This window comes from Saccostrea echinata, unplaced genomic scaffold, assembly GCF_033153115.1.
Source record: "Saccostrea echinata isolate AGI-Se365-2 ecotype Australia unplaced genomic scaffold, CSIRO_AGI_Sech_v1 ptg000054l, whole genome shotgun sequence".
Classification (NCBI taxonomy): Eukaryota; Metazoa; Mollusca; class Bivalvia; order Ostreida; family Ostreidae; genus Saccostrea; species Saccostrea echinata.
Window position 1 is genome coordinate 67669493 of NW_026889803.1, and position 20679 is coordinate 67690171.

Sequence of the window (20679 nt, forward strand, 5' to 3'; positions counted from 1 at the left end):
GCTGTAAATAATATCAATTAAATAAGTTGATACAAAAACATCTTCACTTGTACCTATTTCGCAATTATTAGTCCAAACTCCGATAGCTGCAAACAACACATGGTAGCTTTTCTTTTTTAAACATGTGTTTTATATTGAGACAATAATTACTGCTTGTATACACAATGTGGCTCGATTGTCTCGTGAATTTAACTCAATGCATAAGACTGACAGGATTAGTTACGCCTCAATGCACATGACACCTGTGATTGTTAACCGTCAACTTTGGGATACTTCATTATGCAACTGTTTGTTTTAGCTTAAAATATAAACACCAAATTAATTTTGATGGCAGTTAACTAGAAATGTATTTTAGAATATGGCTTGGATGCATTTATTATCATTATCTACATATATTTAAACACTAGTATTTTAATAGATCGCATAAAACGTCTGTTAGAATAAAGATTTGTATTGTTGTTTGGGTGGACTGACACTGCATCAATTCATTTCAATTGGTACTCGAAATATTTTTACAAAAACTAATTAAAAGATAGTAGTTTAATTAAGCATAATAGCTTAATACGAGTTTTCATGCACCTTTTATCAATATGTCTTAATGAATTTATAAAACGTAAACATGACAGCGTTTTGATAATTCATAAAGTTTAGTGCATGATCATTCTCCGTAAATAAATTTTTGCGGTATAGTGCAACCGCAGAAATTGTAAACGCAGAAATAAATTTGCAACCTTTTAGGGGTTAAATCGCAAAAATTTCCAACCGCAGAAAATACCCGTTATACGTATATGTATATGTATATAGATATTATCAATTTTGTTCCTTTAATATACATATATGTATTTCTTTACTTGACTACATGTATATATCATTATATACAAGAATATTGTATACAGTATATCTCTTGTATATGCAATTATCAATAAATATACAATGTACATTGCTGTCATTATTATAAGATCATGTTTGTTTCAGGATTTGAAGCCTTCTTCTCTTATTTATTGGATGAAATATGGAACAGTATTCAAGCTCAAAAGTCCATTTAGACACAATACAAATCGAAAGCAGAGCAAACACGGACCTCTAAAAACATCAGAGGTGGGATCAGGTGCCATGGAAGAGTAAGCATCCCCTATTGACCGGTCACATCCACCGTGTCCACCTTGTCATAATCGGGGAAATGTAGTTGATTATCACTTTTCGATTTTGAAAGTTCTCAGAAAAATCACTGACCACAAGTGCATCAACAAAGAAATGTAAAATGTACATGTATTCGATGCAAGTTTATAAAGGGGGAAAAAACTTCATACATTCTGCTATACCTAAACTTTGGAACCATATTGATGAAAAAAAATGTACCACCAAAGGTTCACATGGGCATGTGCGATCAACTTATCCGGATATTGAAATAAGATGAAATACATGGAGATAACGAACAGTAATCAAGCTCAAAAATCTATTAAACATTACAAAATAGGTGCAGAGCAAACATGGACCTCCAAAACACTAGAGGTAAGATCAGGTGCCATGGAGGAGTGAGCATCCCCTGCCGTGTGCTCCTTGTCATGATCGGGAAATAACGGAAAAATCCGTCGAAAATTCAGTGTGTAATTAATGGCCTAACAATAAGTATGAAAAACGACAGTCAGCATTTGACTCAAAGATAAAGTGTATTTGCTGACAAGGTCATTGTATCGACCATAGAACTTACTAAATGATGACTTTGAACGAGACTGCTGATATTCTTGTTTCATCAACTTGTTTGTCAATTATTTACCTCGTTTTAGAAATTGTATATGCGTAGAGCATGCTCTTGCGTATCGAGTCAACTGAGAGATATAAACCCCGTATGCAGGTGATGAAGGTATATTGCTGCATAAGTAAGGGAAGTTGACGTTTGAAAAGTTAAAGTCATCACGTTTATCATAATGCTTGGTTGTTAGATTACCATTAACGTCTTTTTCAAGTAAAATATCCAAATATGAAACAGATATGTCAGACTCTAAAAATGGTAAAATCTCAAGCTCATCGGGATATATCGTTTCGACATGGAAATAACCATTGTTAATTGACGACACGTCGTCGATATATCTAAGTGTCGAGTTGATGGCCACGGCAAGTGTTTTCTTCTTTTCACGTACAAGATTTTGGACAAATTCTGCTTCATATGAATACAAAAAAAGGTCTGCTAATAACGGGGCGCAATTGGTTCCCATGGGAATTCCAATAGATTGTTGGAAGACCTGGTCTCCAAAAACCACATAGATATTGTCAATCAGAAACTCAAGCATCTTTTTAATGTCAACTTCAGAGTACTTGTGTGAACAATCAGAATGTTTTTTAACAAAATAATTTTGCAAATGACCAATGACAAGGTAAGTATATTTACGAGTTCCATTTTTATTGAAAAAGCAGCTGTCAATGATATCAAAAAGCCTGGACCTTAATTTATCGTGGGGAATGGTTGTGTACAAAGTTGAAAAGTCGTAAGTTTTTAAGCTGTTGATTTTGGTAAAATCTTGTGATTTCAAATTTTCCAAAAGTTCCTTGGAATTTTTAAGTATCCACATCTGATTTACACCACTTCTCGAATATATTGTTGCACAGTACTCTTGAAGTTTCTCCTTCACCACTGTTAATATCTTAGTGAGGAGTAAAGATAGAGGCTTGGTTGAACATTTACTGGAACCCGCTATGTATCTATGTTTGTAAGGATTTTTATGAAGTTTCGGAATCCAATATAAATATGGTAATTCAAATTCATTTTGGTTGTTTGGAATATTAAAAATATTCAAAACTGACATATGATTTTGAAGAATTTCTTCCTTAGAAAGGGAACTATGAGTATAAGTTGGATTACCACTTGTAGAATTAAATCCAAGTTCCTCTAAAATACATTTAATATAATGAGTCTTACAAACAAAGACAATGTTGTTACCTGCTTTGTCAGCTGGGACAAGTACGTACTGATCATGTAATCTATCTAAATCTGTTTTCACTTCTGGATTATTGAATACAGAAGGATAGATGGTTTTCATTTTGCCTCTCAATCTTTTAATGCGCGATTTTAACATACATCTGATACATTTAATCCATTCTGACAAAGTGTCAAGGTCTTCTTTTTCATGTCTGGTCCATCGCCTGGCGTAGTCCTCTACAGAATCCATAATATTTATGAAATTCCGACGCCAGTTGAAGGATCTGGGTTCCCTAAATTTAGGACCTTTTAAGATTAGTGATCTAAGGTCCTCATTATTAACTATATTTACGTCACCAGTAATAACGTGTCCAGCAGGACTATAGTTATAGGGCGAAGAAGAACATGAACACTATGGAGGATTATGCTTCAGATATTCGATATCCAGGCCCTGTAAAGTTTTCTTGTAATTAAAAAGTTTGGAAGCAATAGTCGATGTATATTTGTAGGAAATACAAGGTGGAGTCTTTAACTTGAAATATGCTGGAATACTTGAAATATATAAATTTCTTTTTCAGGGCAAAGTATATAACTGGAATCGGGATACTTGTACAGTATTTAAGAGCGGTGCCTTTTACAATATATGTATTCCAGGTCAATATATAATACGCTGAAATCTGGTTTAACTAAATCTCTCTCTCTCTCTAAATCTCTCTCTCTCTCTCTCTCTCTCTCTGTGTGTGTGTGTGTGTGTAATTTGTTTAATATTCAGGTAATATAAAACAAAATAAGCCCCATATGAGAATTACAATATAGAATTAATAGTTTACTCTGCAACATTAATTGTTTTTACATTGTTTTTGTTGTGAAATATGAAGAAAACGAACATAATTCAAGCTAAAAAGTCCATTGAAACAATAAAGATTGGGAGCAGAGGAAGTTCAGACCTCTATTAACATAAGACATGGGATCAGGTGCCGGGAAGGAGTAAGCACCCTTGTCGACCAATCACACCCGCCTTGTGCTCCTCGACATAATGGGCAAACGGAAAAATCTTTCAACAATTCAGTGAGAAAATAAAGCCTAACAATTTGTATGAAAAACGTCAGTCAACATTTGACTATATTTGATATATTGTATTGTTGACAAGGTCCTTGTATCAACCATATAATTTGCGAAATGTTGACTTTACATGAAACTGTTGATATCCTTATCATGGACTTATTTGTCAATAGCTTGCATCGTTTTAAAATTGTTCGTATATAGACAATGCTCTTGCGTATGGAATAAACTAGGAGACATATTATCCATGCACAGGTATTACCAAAAATTATTATGTTTTTTTTTTAATCGAAATTTAGAAACACACATTTTTTTACGTATATGAATATTATTCGGCTCTATTTTCGTATTAAAATAGAATGATAAGATATTCGTGATACACTTTAAAAGCGTATATCGGAAGATAAAAATATTGCAGAGGCCTACGAATTTCACACAAAACCTTAGTAATTTGGTGGTTATTTGTAGAATATCGATCGCAGTCAAAAAATTAGATAATTAATACATTCTTTTTATGTTTTCAATATTTGAAGTTTACATTGATGTCAAACAAGGAATACCGTTAATTGAGGCTTTATCTTCATATGTTTTATATTCACATAGACCATCAAATGCAGATTTATTTCATATTATGTTTAATATTCATATAAATTTATTTTAAAAATGATTTTGATTTTCGTACATGTACAATGAAAATTAAAAATAAAATATTCATTAGTTTTATACTAGACCAATAGAAAAAAATTTTAATTTCTAAAAGGTTAGGATTTTTTTTTCTTCAATCAGTACTAAAAATTGGAACCTAACTCTATTTCTTTTCATTGAACATCTAACAATTAAATTTAAAATAGGTCATTTGATCACTATTTTGTCTTGCTTTCTATAAAGCTTTTAATTGGGGTTTTTAATCGATGGCCAGCAATGGCCACCTGAATTTAAACCGAGTTTTTGGAGACTGTGCGTATGTACATGCTTGAGCACAGCCAATTGTTCCCCTTAGGTAGAAAAACATCTCAAATCACATAGAATATACAAAACATACACAAACACAGTAGCAGTTGTATTCGTGACACGTGTCCCCAGGCCACCTGTGGCACGTGATAGAGAGGTGCCCGCGACCACAAGGGTCAGCTTAATGATTGAATTTTATCTTATCAGTTTACAGTGCAATTGATATTTATATAAAAAGTTACACTTCTATATTTCAGTTCATGTATCTGTACGAGTTTTACTGAGAGTGAAATGTGAACTTTAAATTACATTTAATTTGGGTTTATTGTCACGTAATCAATTTTATTGTACAGAATTACACTAACAATTTATTAAGGGGAAATTAGAGTCAAATCAAAATTTTGATAAAGGTTTCCAAAATGTCTATCATCGGGCAAATAAATATAAATCACAACGTACACGTTTTCTAAAATGGAAAATAGGTGGAAGTTAGAAATGTATATTTCCAAAGTTTCCCCATCTTGGATATATGGTGGAAACCAGGGGCCCGTTTTACAAAAGAACTTACGACTAAGACCAAAAAATTAAATTGATTGTAAAATTCTTCAAAATTAATGATTCTTTTTAAAATTGCTAGCGTAAAAACATTTTACTGATTTTTTTAAATATTAAAACCATTTTCAATATAACGTAAATTAAAATGTCACAAGCAGAATTAAATGTTGGTCGTAGTCGTAAGTTCTTTTGTAAAACGGGCCCCAGATGTTGAGTGTTTCCTATTCGGGAATATAGAAGGAAACCTTTGATGCATGTTTCCAAAGATTCCCGTCTTGGGGGAAACCACAGGTTTATTGTTTCCATGTCGGGAATCTAAGTGAAAATCATACAGTGGTTTCCGTAAAATGGAAACCATATGGAAACAACTGATGTCACGATCCCCATATGTTTCCATCAGGTTTCAAAATTTTGGAAATCTGGCTTTTCACCCTATGTGCGAGAATAGTACATTGCTACATAAATAAGGGAAGATGACGATAGAAAATAAAAGATATCCCTACAATATGCAAGAACATGCTTTGAATACGGCCAGGATTCAAGGATTTCAACAATCAAGTTCAGCTGTTGTTATCATGACCTTGCTCGTGAAATACGCACTACATATCCTTGGCTCGTATTTTTTCTGACAAGTCTCATACCATTTGTGAAGTCATTGCTTTTGTATAGGATTTGACTGCGGAATACTCTGTCTAGCTGATCAATACTTAAGGCTAATGGCGGGTGTGACCGGTTGACAGGGGATGCTTACTCCTTTTAGGCACCTAATTTCACCTCTGGTATTCCCAGGGACCCATTTATTACCCAGTTCACATTTAGATTCGTGTACTGGATTGGTAAATTTGATCACTGTGTATTTTCAGCTGAAGCTAAACTTGTGCAGAGGGCATTTATGGGAGTGTCTCCCGACATTATTAACTTGGATACCTATATGATGACGCAGAATGAATACACGTTATTCTAAGAGTTGGATTGAATTGTACCTTTGTTGAGATTGGTGGATGTTCGTCCAATATTCCTCAACCTTGTACAACTTTCCTTCAATGACATAAAACAATAGTTGTTTCAAATTTAACCTACAATTCACCACATTCTACATTTCTTTTTTTCTTTACAGATGGACAGCTTTTATTTCTCCATTACAATACGACAATGGGAATCAAGGATCCGTCTATCTTTATACCACCAAAAATGTGCTTCAAAAATGTTAGTATTGATTGATTACATGAAAACATTTTTCGCAAGCATGAAAATATATAAATATTTTGATTGGTATATATATATAGTGTTAAGAGTAGTTAAGATCTATGAAGAAAGCAACTATATTAAATCCGTTCTCCTCAGTACCTGATAAATGAAGTAGTTGAGAATTTCTATAATTATACTTTTTCTTTGCAGGTCACAAAAATCGACAGAAAACCTCGTTTCCAACCAAATCACATCTTTAATTTTCTTGGAGGTCTAAATCCTTTTTTCCCTTAAAATTTTTATAAATCTAGTTAATCTAAAACCATATACACTTGATCAATCATAGCACAATCAATTTTCATAGCATATTTCCAATTTCTTTATAATCATTCTTTGGTAATAAAATTGTTTGTCCTATGTTTTTATTCATTTATTTATTTATTTTTGTCTTTCTTGTTTTCTACCGGTCACGGTAGCCTAGTGGTAGGGCGTTCGCTTCGTGATCAGGAGGCCCGGGTTCGATTCTCGTTCGCCGCGCCGCGTCAAGACCTAAGACGTAATCATAGGTAGTGACTGTTCCTTCGCCAAGCGCCCGGCATTAGAAGTGATAGTCACGGGTCTTTCGGATGAAACCTTATAAACCGAGGTCCCGTGTCACGGTAGGCGTTGGCATGATAAAGAACCCTCACTGCTCAATGTCCCTGAGTGTCGAGTATAGGTCTAAATTTGAAGCCCTTCACCGGTAAACGGTGATTTCTATATAAGAGAAAAATTCTCGAATGGGACGTTAAACAATATACAATCAATCAATCAATCCTTTTTATTTTCTCCTATTGATTGATGAAAAGCAGTTATTGGATGAAGTATCAAGCGCAGCAAACGCTGTACGCGCACACTTTATACAATGTATATGAAAGATTAAAAATATACATATAGCAATAGATCATGCAAATGGTCTGTAAACATAAAAACAAAGATTTCCCTGTCAAACATTAGTTCAATGGAGTATATATATATACACTATGAACCTTGGTTTTTCTACTTTTTCTTTATAATTAACCATGCTCTTTTGAATCATTGTGATACTTTAAATCTTCAGCACTTTAATTTACTATCAATATTTACTCTGTAATTTATTAAGCTTTAAGTTCAATTACATATCCTTATTTTGATATCATTGATGGTAAGTAGGAAGAAGCATTTGGAAATGCAAATAATCCTACCTAAATAAAGTAATCATTCATTTTGCAAAAACAATCATTTCAAACAATGCACACAGTCTCAATCATGGATGCTTATCATCCTTAGAAAAGTGTAATGATATTTTCCAGTCTTCTGCCTCTTGGACCATCTGTTTGCCCTGATCCTGAAGCCTGTTCACCTACCAACTTTAATTTCGAGTACCTTCGCGTAAGACAAAGTTGCCTTATTCACATTCCCTATTCTATACTTTATTTTCAACAGATAGGAAATGATACAACTGTTCATATTTCCTTTTAATTATTTCTAATAAAGAAATGTAAAATCTAAATATGCAGTTATTTGATGCATCATGTATGCACATGAATGTAAGATTTAAAATATAAATAATAGTACAAACTTGTGATCTCTCTCTCTCTCTCTCTCTCTCTCTCTCTCTCTGAAAAAATAAATAGGTTATTGATTATCTCTTATCTCTACAAATAATGATATAATCCAAAATCTGTTGATACAAGTAAAATATACAAATGATTTTGATCACAGGGCACGTTTTTTCACATATATTTCAAACTTTTTTGTGCTGAGATATGGAGAAAGATATCCAACAGTATTCAAGCTCAAAAGTCCATTCAACCAATACAACTCAGGAGCAAAGCAAACACGGACCTCTAAAACATCAGAGGCAGCATCAGGTGCCTCAGAGGAGTGAGCAACCCCTGCCGATCGGTCACACTGCCCGTGTACTCCATGTCATGGTCGGAAAATAACGGAAAAATCCGTCGACAATTCAGTGCCAAATAATGGCCTAACAATTAGTATGAAAAACGTCAGTCAGCATTTGACTTAATGATAGATATTATTTGCTGACAAGGTCATTGTATCGACCATAAAACTTGCGAAATGATGACTTAAAACGAGATTATTGATGTTCTTGTTTCATTAACTTGTTTGTCAATAGCTTGCCTCGTTTTAGAAACTGTTCGTATGTAGAGCATGCTCTTGCGTATCTAATCAACTGAGAGACATAAACCTCATATACAGGTGATAAGGGTATAAAAATTATTATTATTGTAAGGGTTTAAATTATTTCAGATGCTATATGTATTTGATATTTTAACTAAAGTCTGTTCTCAGTTTATTTTCCTGAGGTTTGGGCTTGTTCTCCACCAAACCCCTTTCCTGATAACTCTTTGTTACAGCACGCACTGTATTTTGGTTTAGTCCAAAGCTCCTTCTGATATCTTACTATTTCGTTTCGTTTTGAAAACTAGTAACTTTTAACGATCCTTTATTTTACTCTTGGAGATAAATCTATCGCTTTTCCCTCACTCTGATGACAAACAAAATGATGTTCGTTATTGCGTCAAAAACATGGCATGTCATATCGTATTAAAAGTTCTCATTTGAATATGCAGACTGAAAGGAGTGACATGTATATAGCTTAAAAGTGTTGAAATTTTATAAGACGCCATGGGAACGCCATATTTCTAATATCATGATCCACAGCTGAAGTACTGTCTGACGCTAAACGTTAGACAATACATAAATATTTGAAATGAAGAAATGAAGTGCTGTTTGTCAAATAGCTAAAAATTTTCAAAGGTATTTCAAAAGTATATTATAAAGCTGAAAACTTACTGATGTTAAACTAGGTAAAAATTTGCAGCAATACTAGTACTTATTTAAACACTGTACAATGTAATGATCAAAACATCGGGAGGGGTGTGTGAAAATAAATGAATTCAAAAATTTGTTTATTTAAGAAAATAAATGAGACTTCAGGAATTCCTGTAGGAATAATGGAACTTTATCCAATCAAAATTGACCTTTTTCCCTGGTAATACACCTTTCTACTGTTTTGGTATTACATCTTTCTTCGGTTTTATTATCGATAAAGAAACATTTGTATGTGTATAAAAAGGAAAATCATACACCTGAGTTTGTAGCCCGGAATTATTTTTTCTGTATCTTCAGAGCTTTAGGGATTAGATATTTGGAGACACAGGAGCATTTGACGGTTACTACACGATAAGAAACCACTTCTAAAATGGCTGCCATTGCCTCCCTCCTGTTCGCCGGTCTATCCGTCTCTCTTATCCCCGGGACTGTCCCCCAGTGTTGTCCACCCCTTCAGTTTCAGACCTACCTCGACACATTAGAGTCTTTATCAAGTCTCAACGATAAAAGATTTAGAACAATGGTAAGTGTACCGGATGGAACTGCGCCATTCAGTCTACTGAAGGTTCCATTTAGTCACCATTCAGTTAATTTAATGGCATATTTTCAAACTGTAGTTAATTTTGTATAAAGAAATAGTGATTAAGAGTTTATATTTAGAGAAGGAAAAAAACAATCAATGAAAATCAATTTTCTGTTGAATTTTTCTGTTTGTCATTAATGTAGAGAATTATTAATATGAAAATACGTGTAGATTCATTCATTAAATCTCCGAGTTTTGCCTTCATATCGTATATCTATTCCTCAATTCCCATTGCTTCATATTGGCTATTTGTTAATGATCTATGTTTCGAGAAAATAAAATATTTTGGAAAGTTTTAATGAATGGAAGCTAATCGATTGACATAACACGTATGGCTTTTATGCCACAAAAATTTTATCTACGGTTAGCCATTCGGATACTTAGAATCACAAAGCTTAATATACAACTATTACAGACAATCAAGACCACCTACTCTATCAACAAGACAAGCCCTTCACTGATACATGGTGACGTCTCAATTATGAGCGAAAAATTCGCGAATGGGACGTAAAACAACATACAATTATTCACTCAATGGAACACTTAATTTTTTATCTATGTTGTTAAAACTCTATTTGCTTTCAAGATTTTCTTTGCTTTCTTACTGATTTGTTGAGAATTTTACGCTGGGAAAAAAGGCATCAATATTCAGTGTCAGCAAGGATCATTGTTGTGTATCTGTATCTTTTAAGTGGCCACATATATCAATCTAAAGCAACGCATTCTTCTTGAATTTAAAATTTAAAATGTAACAACTATCGCTTGAAGAAGAAATCTGGACCAATTAATAATAAAAAAAGAATAATCAGATCATATCATGTATACGAAAGCCCAGAAGGCTCATTCGAGATTCGAGTTTCGAATACGAAATTCGAAATTCGAGTTTCGAGATTCAAGATCCAAACTAACCAATCAAAAGGCGGTTTAAGATTCAATTACTCCCCTTTGCTAAGTTTTGACATTCAAGAAATCGTTGAATATACCGAAGAGGTCATTTGATTATATTACAATGCAAGAAAGAGCGTTATATATATCAGAACGAAATTAAAAAAAAATATTGGGTTTTTGGTCTGAAAAATATGCTTAAATTCATATCATAACTTCTTAAATATTAAAATAGATTTATATCAAGAATATCAACATCTTATTATCTACTTTGTTTACAGGTTTGATGTCATAATAATAAATATTGTTAATCGGATTCAAAGAGCAAGGGGGGGGGGGGGGCATATTGTAGTCGATAATAATTATTAGTGTGCAATTAAACAAATGACTAGCGATTAATAATAAATAGTAATACGAGTTTCAAAGTAGATATAGTTTGTGACAAGGTATTAGAAAGTGACCAGTGACCAATACGGGTTTCAAAGAGGATATAGTTTGTGACAAGGTATTAGAAACCGACCAGTGACCAAGTTTGTGAAACCAGGAGACAGCCCCTTAAGTGTGGATGGATGAAATACACATGCTTAATAAAGATGATTTCTCTTTGTTCAGGCCCGTAGGAAATGATAAAAAATCACTGTTAAGCCCCCCCCCCCCCAAAAAAAAAAAAAAAAAACAACAACAGGTGGTTATCACGGTTATTAGACATTATTTTTGAAAGGACACCAGCATAAAGTTGCTAGGTTTTCTATAGTATATTATATCGGTAAAAATATATGTGGAATGGAGGGGGGAGGGGGGAGGGAGAGATACGTGCCCAGCTAGGGTCCTATGGCTATGTTGTTTATTTTATTACAACGGTAGACAAATGTTCGGTTATCAACTTTCAGTCTCAATCTTGCGATGCATGGGCAAAATAATAATATAATCGATAATTATTTATAAGGAAACCGCTCTGGTCTTGCAAGATACATAATCAATCAATACAGTAACAATGATACGAAAATTAATTAATTTATCAAAACAATGGACCCCCTATACACCTTTAGGACCTAAAAAAAATCGTATAGCCTAAAGGAGTACGTATTAAAATTACTTAATTAGTTCATGTATGCCTTTTTAGTGTGCACAGGAAATCTTGAAAGACATCGTAGTAGTGATAAAGAAAAATCGCGTTCGCTTTCCCAATGGTTTAGCCTACACAACATTTTCTTGATGTAAAAAAAACTATTTATTTATACATGTATTTGGTTGAAAAATGGGGGGAAGTTGATCATAAATCTTGTTTATTTGCCAGTTACGAGAATATTTTTTCATCAAATGCAATAAAGTATATTTTTACAGTATACAAAACTTTTGATTTTTATAGCTGGTTAAATCTAAAATTGAAATGTTACTTTGAAGTCCATATCAGACTATTAAAAATGACAGCAACAGGAGTCTACGATTAGGACAAGGAATAGAAATTAGGAAATATGTTTGGGTTAGAAGGAAGTCAAACATAAAACATTTTAAAAATTATGTTTCGATTATTCAGTAAAAATGTTTCCATAATTTCCAAGCACTGTGTAAGGATTTTAAAATTTCTCAATTTTATTAAGAGTGGTCATGAAGATTTGAATTTCTGTATCATAAAAATATTTTTAAATGATTTATAATTATATTCACTGGAAAAATGACAATGGTAGATGTCTCCAAGATCGCAGAAAGTGGTCCAACCCCCCCCCCCCTCTATTGAGAGGGGGCGACTCCTTCCTTGCCATTCTGCAATTCGGCAATGATGCGCTTTAGGTGAAATCTGTGACTTCACATTAGCCTACACATTAGCAGAAGGGAATATACATCACTGTTTCCCAATAGGAGAAATACATAAAAATTAAGTTTTGAATTACTTATCTTGGTCTAAGGCTTTGAATACTTGAATTATTTAAAAATTATATATACAATACAGACTGGAATTTATTTTATTCCATATCAAATAGTAAATCAGTCTAACTGCACAAATGCACCCTTATATGTAATGAAATGTATCCTTAATTAAATTACTGTGCAGCGTAAAGACGATCCTTAGTATTTCATATCAATAATAATTTTCTCCCTCATTATTATCATTATTAAATAAAATTTAGCACTTCAACGATAAGACCATGTAATATTCTAGATGTGTATCTATTGTTTTGTTTAATGAGGAAAATAAGATTTTATATATATTTTTCAAAACGTTACCCAAAATTCATTTTTATTTTGTTTTGATACATATAATATTTTTTCTTGCATTATTATTTAAGCAAATGACCCATTTGTTATAAATATATTCAGTGATTTCTTAATAGTAAAAACTTAATAAAGGGGGGTAATCAAATATTGAATCCGCCTTTTGATTGGTTAGTTTGGATCTTGAATCTCGAAACTCGAATCTGGAATTTCGAATCTCGTATTTCGAAACTCGAATCTTGAATGAGCCTTCTGGGCTTTCGTACTACATGTACATGCTCCTTCCTGGGTCAAATTTCACGACGCTATATTCGATAATCTGCATCAACTTCCTGGGGACATAAAGAAATTTATAAAACTGTGAGGTTTAAATTTCTAGTTTTTTTCCCGAAATGCCATTAAAATTAAAAACATCAGAAATATTTCAATTAAAAAAAAATCAAATAATTTTTTCAAAAATGTTTTTTAACCCATAAAATTTAGAGTATGAAATAAAAATAACAATTTCGTCTTTAAAAGGAGGCTTTTGTTACTACCTAAAAGAATGATGAACAAAATCTTGCCGTTTAAAAAGCGCATTTCAAAATCTTGTAAAAAGAGGTAATATTCTCAAAAAAAAAACAAAAAAAAAACGAAAGAAGCCGTAAAGGTGCATTTTTTTCTTTTGCTTAGAGAAATTCTGGATCCATAAATTGTTTAACAACTAAAATGCTTATTTAATTTCTTTGGACTTTCTGTTAGATTTCTGATACTTACGAGTCTGAAACATTAAAGTAGATTCAGTTTTCTGCATTCATACTTGTATATTTATATCAGAAAAGTATGAACATAAATTGTACAGCCACGATATTTATTTCCATCGAGAGATTCACTCTTTATTGTTCAAATATTTCAATGTTCAGCTAAAAAGCGGATTAATTAATCCTACACTGAGATAACTCCCTCATTTAAAGTCCAAAGTCCGCACTCCTCTGTATTTTTTTTTAAATGTCCATTAGATTTTCCCGGCTTCATTTATTGATAAGGAAGCATTTGCTTTTATATATATCTGGACTGTCAGGAACATTTTGACGATTGCTGCATGATTAATTATCACTGTTATGCTTGTAAATGACTTTCTCCTCTCTCTCAGGTTCCCAGGGTAAAAGATTTAGACATTGGTAAGCTAATACAGAATAAAATTGTAGAGTTTATATTAGAGATTGTTCTTTCTCACGTATCCGTATAAGCATACGTACCCGTATACGTATCGAGGTGAGAGAGGCATCTCGATCCCGATGTCTAAACTATTTACTATAATTTCCATCGTTATTTATTTGGTTTTAAAGCCCCATTCATTTAAAAATAGCATATGGTATTTTTTCTGATAAAAATGTATTAAGCTGCTGTAAAAGTCTGTAATTTTGCTGGAAAGTTTTTTAGATAATGATATTCAATAAATTTGTATTTGTTTTCATTATATTGTTTAAAACTTTAATTGCAATTTCGTTTAAAAACATTTGTCGGGATCCCCCTCTCTCCCTCTTAACATCAGAACATTTTATTGATTGATTCTGTAATTTACATTAGATGGCATAAAAGTTAACAACACCCCCCCCCCCCACTCACATACACTAAAATGCAAAAGACATTGATATCCACACAATCAATAAAACCGTGTAGCCGTTTTCTAAAGATAATTCGCTTCCAGACCCTTACCAGTATATGCTTAAAAATGCCAGTTCCCCCCCCCTCCCCCCCGGAACACACACAAACTTTCATAGCGTCTGTTGACTTTCTTCATTCTTTTTTTCAATGAACTATATACCTGTATGTCTCCTGTTCCCAGTTGAAATTGCTACTTTCGTGCCTATTCTCATACGGCTTGATTTTGCTTTATATTTTGTCCTTTCAGCAGTATTAACTTGAAAAGACTTCATGGCGACAAAAATAGGTAATGAAATGAAAATACAATTGTTAAATTTGATTTTTCCTTTTAGTTCTCTTGTCGTACATGTGTATTATAATTCATGGTTTGATATAGAAACTGTTTCAGAATAGGGTATTCATTATCTTAACTCTCTTTTTATAAGAAAGAAAAGAAACATTAGGCTAAAAAATGCCAAAACAATAGATTTATCTATTTCTTCTATGCTACCTTGTCCATCCAGCTGATTTTTATTTATTTATTTTTTTATTTTTATTTATTTATTTATGCATTTTGGCCCAGATCGGGACGAGTGTGAGTCAATTCAACACGCAGTTTATAGAATTGAAGAGAAGAGGCTGCTTCAACGTAGCAGAGAAATAAAAAACACAGAATAAAGGATAAAATTTATACAAAACATTTAATTGATAAAATATCAGCATTTTTTCAGAGTTTTGATCCCGCTTGTACACAAAGAGTTACAGTCATCTTAATTTCAATAAATAAATCATTAAGTAAACTTTAGTCAATATTTAAATAAAGTAATGTATAAGACATAAAAAATTTTTCTCCGTTTATCTCCTTTTATCGACAATTGTTAATTCATCCCCGACAAAAAATGCGTGTAATTGCATCACTTTCGGAAATGGTAGTCCTTTCTCAAGCACTCTGGGATTTCGGATACGGCTATCACCTAACAATTTAGGGAATTTAGAGTCTTCAAACCACCCCAGAAGTGCCAGCTTTCCAAAGCTTTTCTGCAGAACTATGTCCATCAAATATAATCAAATGATATACAGAATGTTGATAATGATAAAAAAGAAAATGAGAAAGTGAGGATGGAAATCTTAAGTGCCCCCCCCCCCCCACACACACACACACACACTCACAGAGTATGCAGTATGGTCAAATTAATCTTTCACAGTTAATGTATCCGTAATTATTTTTGTGGAAAAGAGAAATTCAATATCCTTGCCCCCTCCCCCCCCCCCCCACACACACACACATACCCAGAAATAGGTTTTTTAAGAGTTTGATTAATTTCTACACCTTTTTATTGTCAAAGTTTTGCTAAGGTGACTTGTCATTTTTTGGTTTCTCCCTGCCTCGGCCCAGCTTCCCCCTTCTCCCCTTTGTTAATCAATTTTAAGTGTCTGCTTGATGTAGACAAACTTATACTCATCTAGAATGTTTGACCTCTGACACCTCGTACAGTTAAACTTTGTTAACCCAAATCCTTGGATATATCGAAGTTTGAATTGGTCCAATCAAGTTTGAGATAACGAGCGTTGACTGTATGCATTATGGGGAATATGTCTTGTACTGGTAAAGGTTACTTCGAGAATGAAACAATTATACATCCTGATATTGAGAGAGAGAGAGAGAGAGAGAGAGAGAAGGGGGATGAGTCCCTTTTTGAACCTTTTTTATTTTTAAACAATTTAATAAAAATATACATATATTTTTTACTAATTTTATTTTTTAAAAATCCTTCCATAAAATGATAGGTGTGAACAGCAACTTGATACGTTTCATCAGAAATATTATTTTCCAATGAATGAGGATAAAATCAAACAAGAAACGATGGAAATGTTACCCAACGGTTAAATCATCGGGATCGAGATGCCTCTCATACCTCGATACGTATGCGGATACGGATACGTATACGGATACGTCAGATAGAACAATCTCTATTGAGAGTTTAAGGTGAAAAGTTGAGGAAAACGACCGAGGAAAGCCATTTTACAATGTATTCATCCGACGTTTTCGTTCACAGTGCTGGCTTAGGTATTGTGAATGTTTACATTTAATTTATGTACTTTAAATGAATATATTTAATGTTCTGTACAAGTTTGTACATATTTTTTCTGTACCTGTATTTATCTGGTTAGGTCTTTTTTTTATATTTGCACATGGTCTGTGAACCATGGTTTATAATAATATATTGTTTACGTTTTGTACGTTTCTTTAGATGTATTCATATGATGCTAAGTCTCGGAGAACAGAAACACATGTCGTGACTGAATCCAAGGAAGACGAGTACGACCGAATAGATGATTTTGCAGCTGTAAGTTTTAAACTAAAAAAGTATTCTAATGAAAATATTACATGTAGAACAAATTAAGTGTAACTTTGAATCGCCATGAAATTCACCTTTTTTCAGCTAGAAACTATATTGTTTGTAAAGAGAAGTTAAACGCATATAAAGAAGAGAGAAATCGGTTAGAGCAACAAATCTTAAATCAGAAACTAATAAATGTATTTATTAATTAAAACAATCATTCCTATCGTGGTCAGTTCGAGTAAATGTATATATGATCTCTCAGAGAGATTTAGTCCTGTCAAAGTGTCGGGCGCTTCGTAAATAATAGGAAATCATAAACCTTTGGAAAATTATTCGAAAATTTCCCAGAACTTGTGAGTTTTAAAGATTCTTGCAATATCATTGATGACCTAGCTATAGAATTCAAATTAGATAATTAGATAAAAGAATACATTGTCAAGGTTGATCCTGTTTGGCATATCTTTTTCTAATGAGGAGAAAAATGTATCTTAATACTAATTTAAAATATTCTAAGATTTTGTCTTCAATAATTTTCCATAACAAATCACATTCATTGTTTAACTTGAAGTTTTTAGACACTTTTCTTGTAAGATTGGTATGAAATCTAATGAAGTATATATCATTATGAGCGAAGGTAACAATTTTGACATTATTATAAAATAACAAAATTGCAATAACTTTTAATGGCCTTATCTTATACATTTCAGCTAGAGCCAAATTAGTCAGGCAATCATTTGTGGGTGTTTCACCTAACACAATTAAAGTGGATACGTACATGTTCATGGTTGGCAGTTGGACAAAACTCCTCTCCGTGGGACCAAACTGTACTCTAGTAGAATATGTTCAAGCCACCTTTGAGATCCCCCAACCTGGTAAATATTCTGTTATGCTATAGTGTATCTTATAGCATGTTAACTCTATCTAATGGGTTTTAGTCATAAGGTACATTTTGGTCACGGGAAGTTTTTTTTTTTTTTAAATCTTACATTTTGTATTCCTAAGCTGGGGAAGAATGTCAATTAAACAAATGCATAGAAAAAAGAAAATGGCGCATTTAGTGAATGATGCTTTAAACTTTTATCTGAATTTTTAGACAATTTAAAAAAAAGGAAGAAAGCACGGTTAACTCTTTTGAATTTTTCTATAAGCAGGTACTAAATAATAATCATATGACATTTTTTTCGTAGATGGCCAATATATGTGGATTTTCTACAAAACGACAATGGGAATTAAAGATGCTTCCATCTTTACACCATCCAAAATCTGTTTTAAAACGGTAATTTTTTCGTCTGTTTTTTTTTCAAATTTGCTTTGTTGATTTTTGTTTGTTAATCTGGAGAATTTCACTCATATAGAGACCCACCACTTTCCGATGGAGAGCTGCAAAATTAGACCTTTACTCGGCACTCAGGGCCATTAAGCAGTGGGAGATCCTTTTCGTGCAAATACCTACTGCAACATGGGATCTCGGTTTATACAGTCTCATCCGTAGTACCGCTCTCCACGTCTCGCCGTGGGATTGGAACCACCGGCGTTAGGATCAACTCCTTACTCCTCGAATCTAAAACAAATGCTCTAGCCACTGCGCCACGCGTGTGACAATTTTGTTGATAATAATTTCAGTAGCGACATTTTTAAATCTCAATTTATAGATTATGGATGAAACAAAAACGATTAATCACAAGTAATGTGTCAGTTTCAAGGTTATCTCCCTTTAAATTTACATTTTTATCATCGGAAACCCATGATTTAGAAACTCCAACTATTTAAGGCAACTAAACAGAAGTTCCTGCTGGCATGATACTGTGTCTATCCTACCGAAGATATCTAAACAATCTGTCTGAAGGAACATTGTGACTGTAAGGCATAATACTGTATACGGGAAATATTTGTCCGTTTCATTGCCCCCTTCCGCAAGTGAGCGAAGAACTACGCACGCTAACTCGAGATTCCCGCCTATATTTTACACCCATTTAATTCAATACTAATGGCAATTTGGCCGTAAAATATTTGTTGAATACAAAGAACAGTTCAATGGTAATTGACTGATAATTTTAATACCAGTGTTAAATAGTTAATTACCCCTAATTCCAGCTCTTTGAATAAGGGAGATAAACGTTATTTTTCATTGAAATCGGGCTTTAAAGCATCACCACATTTCAAAATATTCTTGGATATGAATAAATAATACTTGAATCTTTTCTTATGTTTTACACATAAAATTAAACATATTTTATCAATAAAATACAATATTTTAGTTGTAAACCCCTTTGAAATTGGTGAAAAAATAAGCATTTTTGTAGTTTTTTGTCTGTAACCATATGTCCCCCAATGAAACACAAAAAAGTTTAGTATGAATTTGCGAAATGACAGTCCATATTACCTGTAAAAGAAATTTTTGTTTCACGGGGGGGGGGGGGGGGGAGATGTTTTAAAAATATTTTTCGTTTTCCGTTGATTTCTATAGTGAAAAACTCAAGTTTCACCAAAATTATAGAGTTATCTCTCTTTGTTTTCCCAAAACAGTAATGTTTTATGAAAATTTATATAAATATCTATATAGATACGAAAAATCATTTAAATGTGTTATCTTTTGAAAATTGACTTGGAGGTAGGCGGGAGAACAATACCATCGTTGGCAGTTCTTTGAATATCGGCGAACTCAGAGAAGACAGAATTTTCTCTGGGCGAATCAGAAACAGGGTAAAATTGTTTGCAAGTGTAAAAGAGCGAAAATAACTAGGGGCGAACACAATCCTGTATACATTATTCATCAGCCCTGATTCTGAAAATTCCTTCTGGTGCATTTTTTAAATTCCTTAATCGCATTTTTCCAAAAAGAGATCTGAAAAGCTTTAACCGTCTTTAAACTTCAAATGATTTCCATTTTTTTAAAAGACAGATGAATTATAACTCATTTTACATATATGTTGTAGGTTATCTTAATGGTCAGAACTACAATTAAAAAAAATAATATCATGCCTTAACATTTTCTTTCTCTGATTAGAAATTTCATTGTTTTAACAGGGAACAAGAGTGGAGAAAAGACCATATACTTTACCTCATCTTACACCTTTTTAGAAACAGAATGTCATAAAGCATATTCCAGAATTGACGACAAGAATGATAATTATCAAATGAAAGACAGGGATGAGCTCTTTTTCTTAATGTATAGAATCATCATTTTTGTGTAATAAAGTTAATTAAAGCCCCGTTATTAGCAGATCTTTTTTGTATTCATATGAAGCAGAATTTGTCCAAAATCTTATACATGAAAAGAAGAAAACACTTGGTGTGGCCTTCAACTCGACAGTTAGATATATCAACGATGTATTGTCAATTAACAATGGTTATTTCCACTCTTACGTCGATACGATATATCCCAGTGAGCTTGAGATAAAAGATATCACAGAGTCTGACACATCTGTTTCATATTTGGATATTTTACTTGAAAAAGACGTTAATGGTAATCTAAC

At 32.9% G+C, this 20679-nt stretch overlaps 2 long non-coding RNA genes across 2 annotated transcripts in view; both read left to right on the forward strand.

The window, feature by feature from the left end:
• LOC133205865 (uncharacterized) overlaps nt 1–20283 on the forward strand; it is a 63500-nt gene extending 43217 nt beyond the window's left edge. Inside the window, exon 2 of the long non-coding RNA XR_009723673.1 lies at nt 20231–20283. This is a non-coding gene — a long non-coding RNA (uncharacterized LOC133205865). The remainder of the gene's footprint in view (nt 1–20230) is intronic.
• On the forward strand, nt 3496–7029 carry LOC133172395 (uncharacterized). The gene is made up of 3 exons (XR_009718938.1): nt 3496–3571; nt 6349–6691; nt 6884–7029. It is a non-coding gene; the product is annotated as an uncharacterized LOC133172395 (long non-coding RNA).
• Nucleotides 20284–20679: the final 396 nt, after the last annotated feature.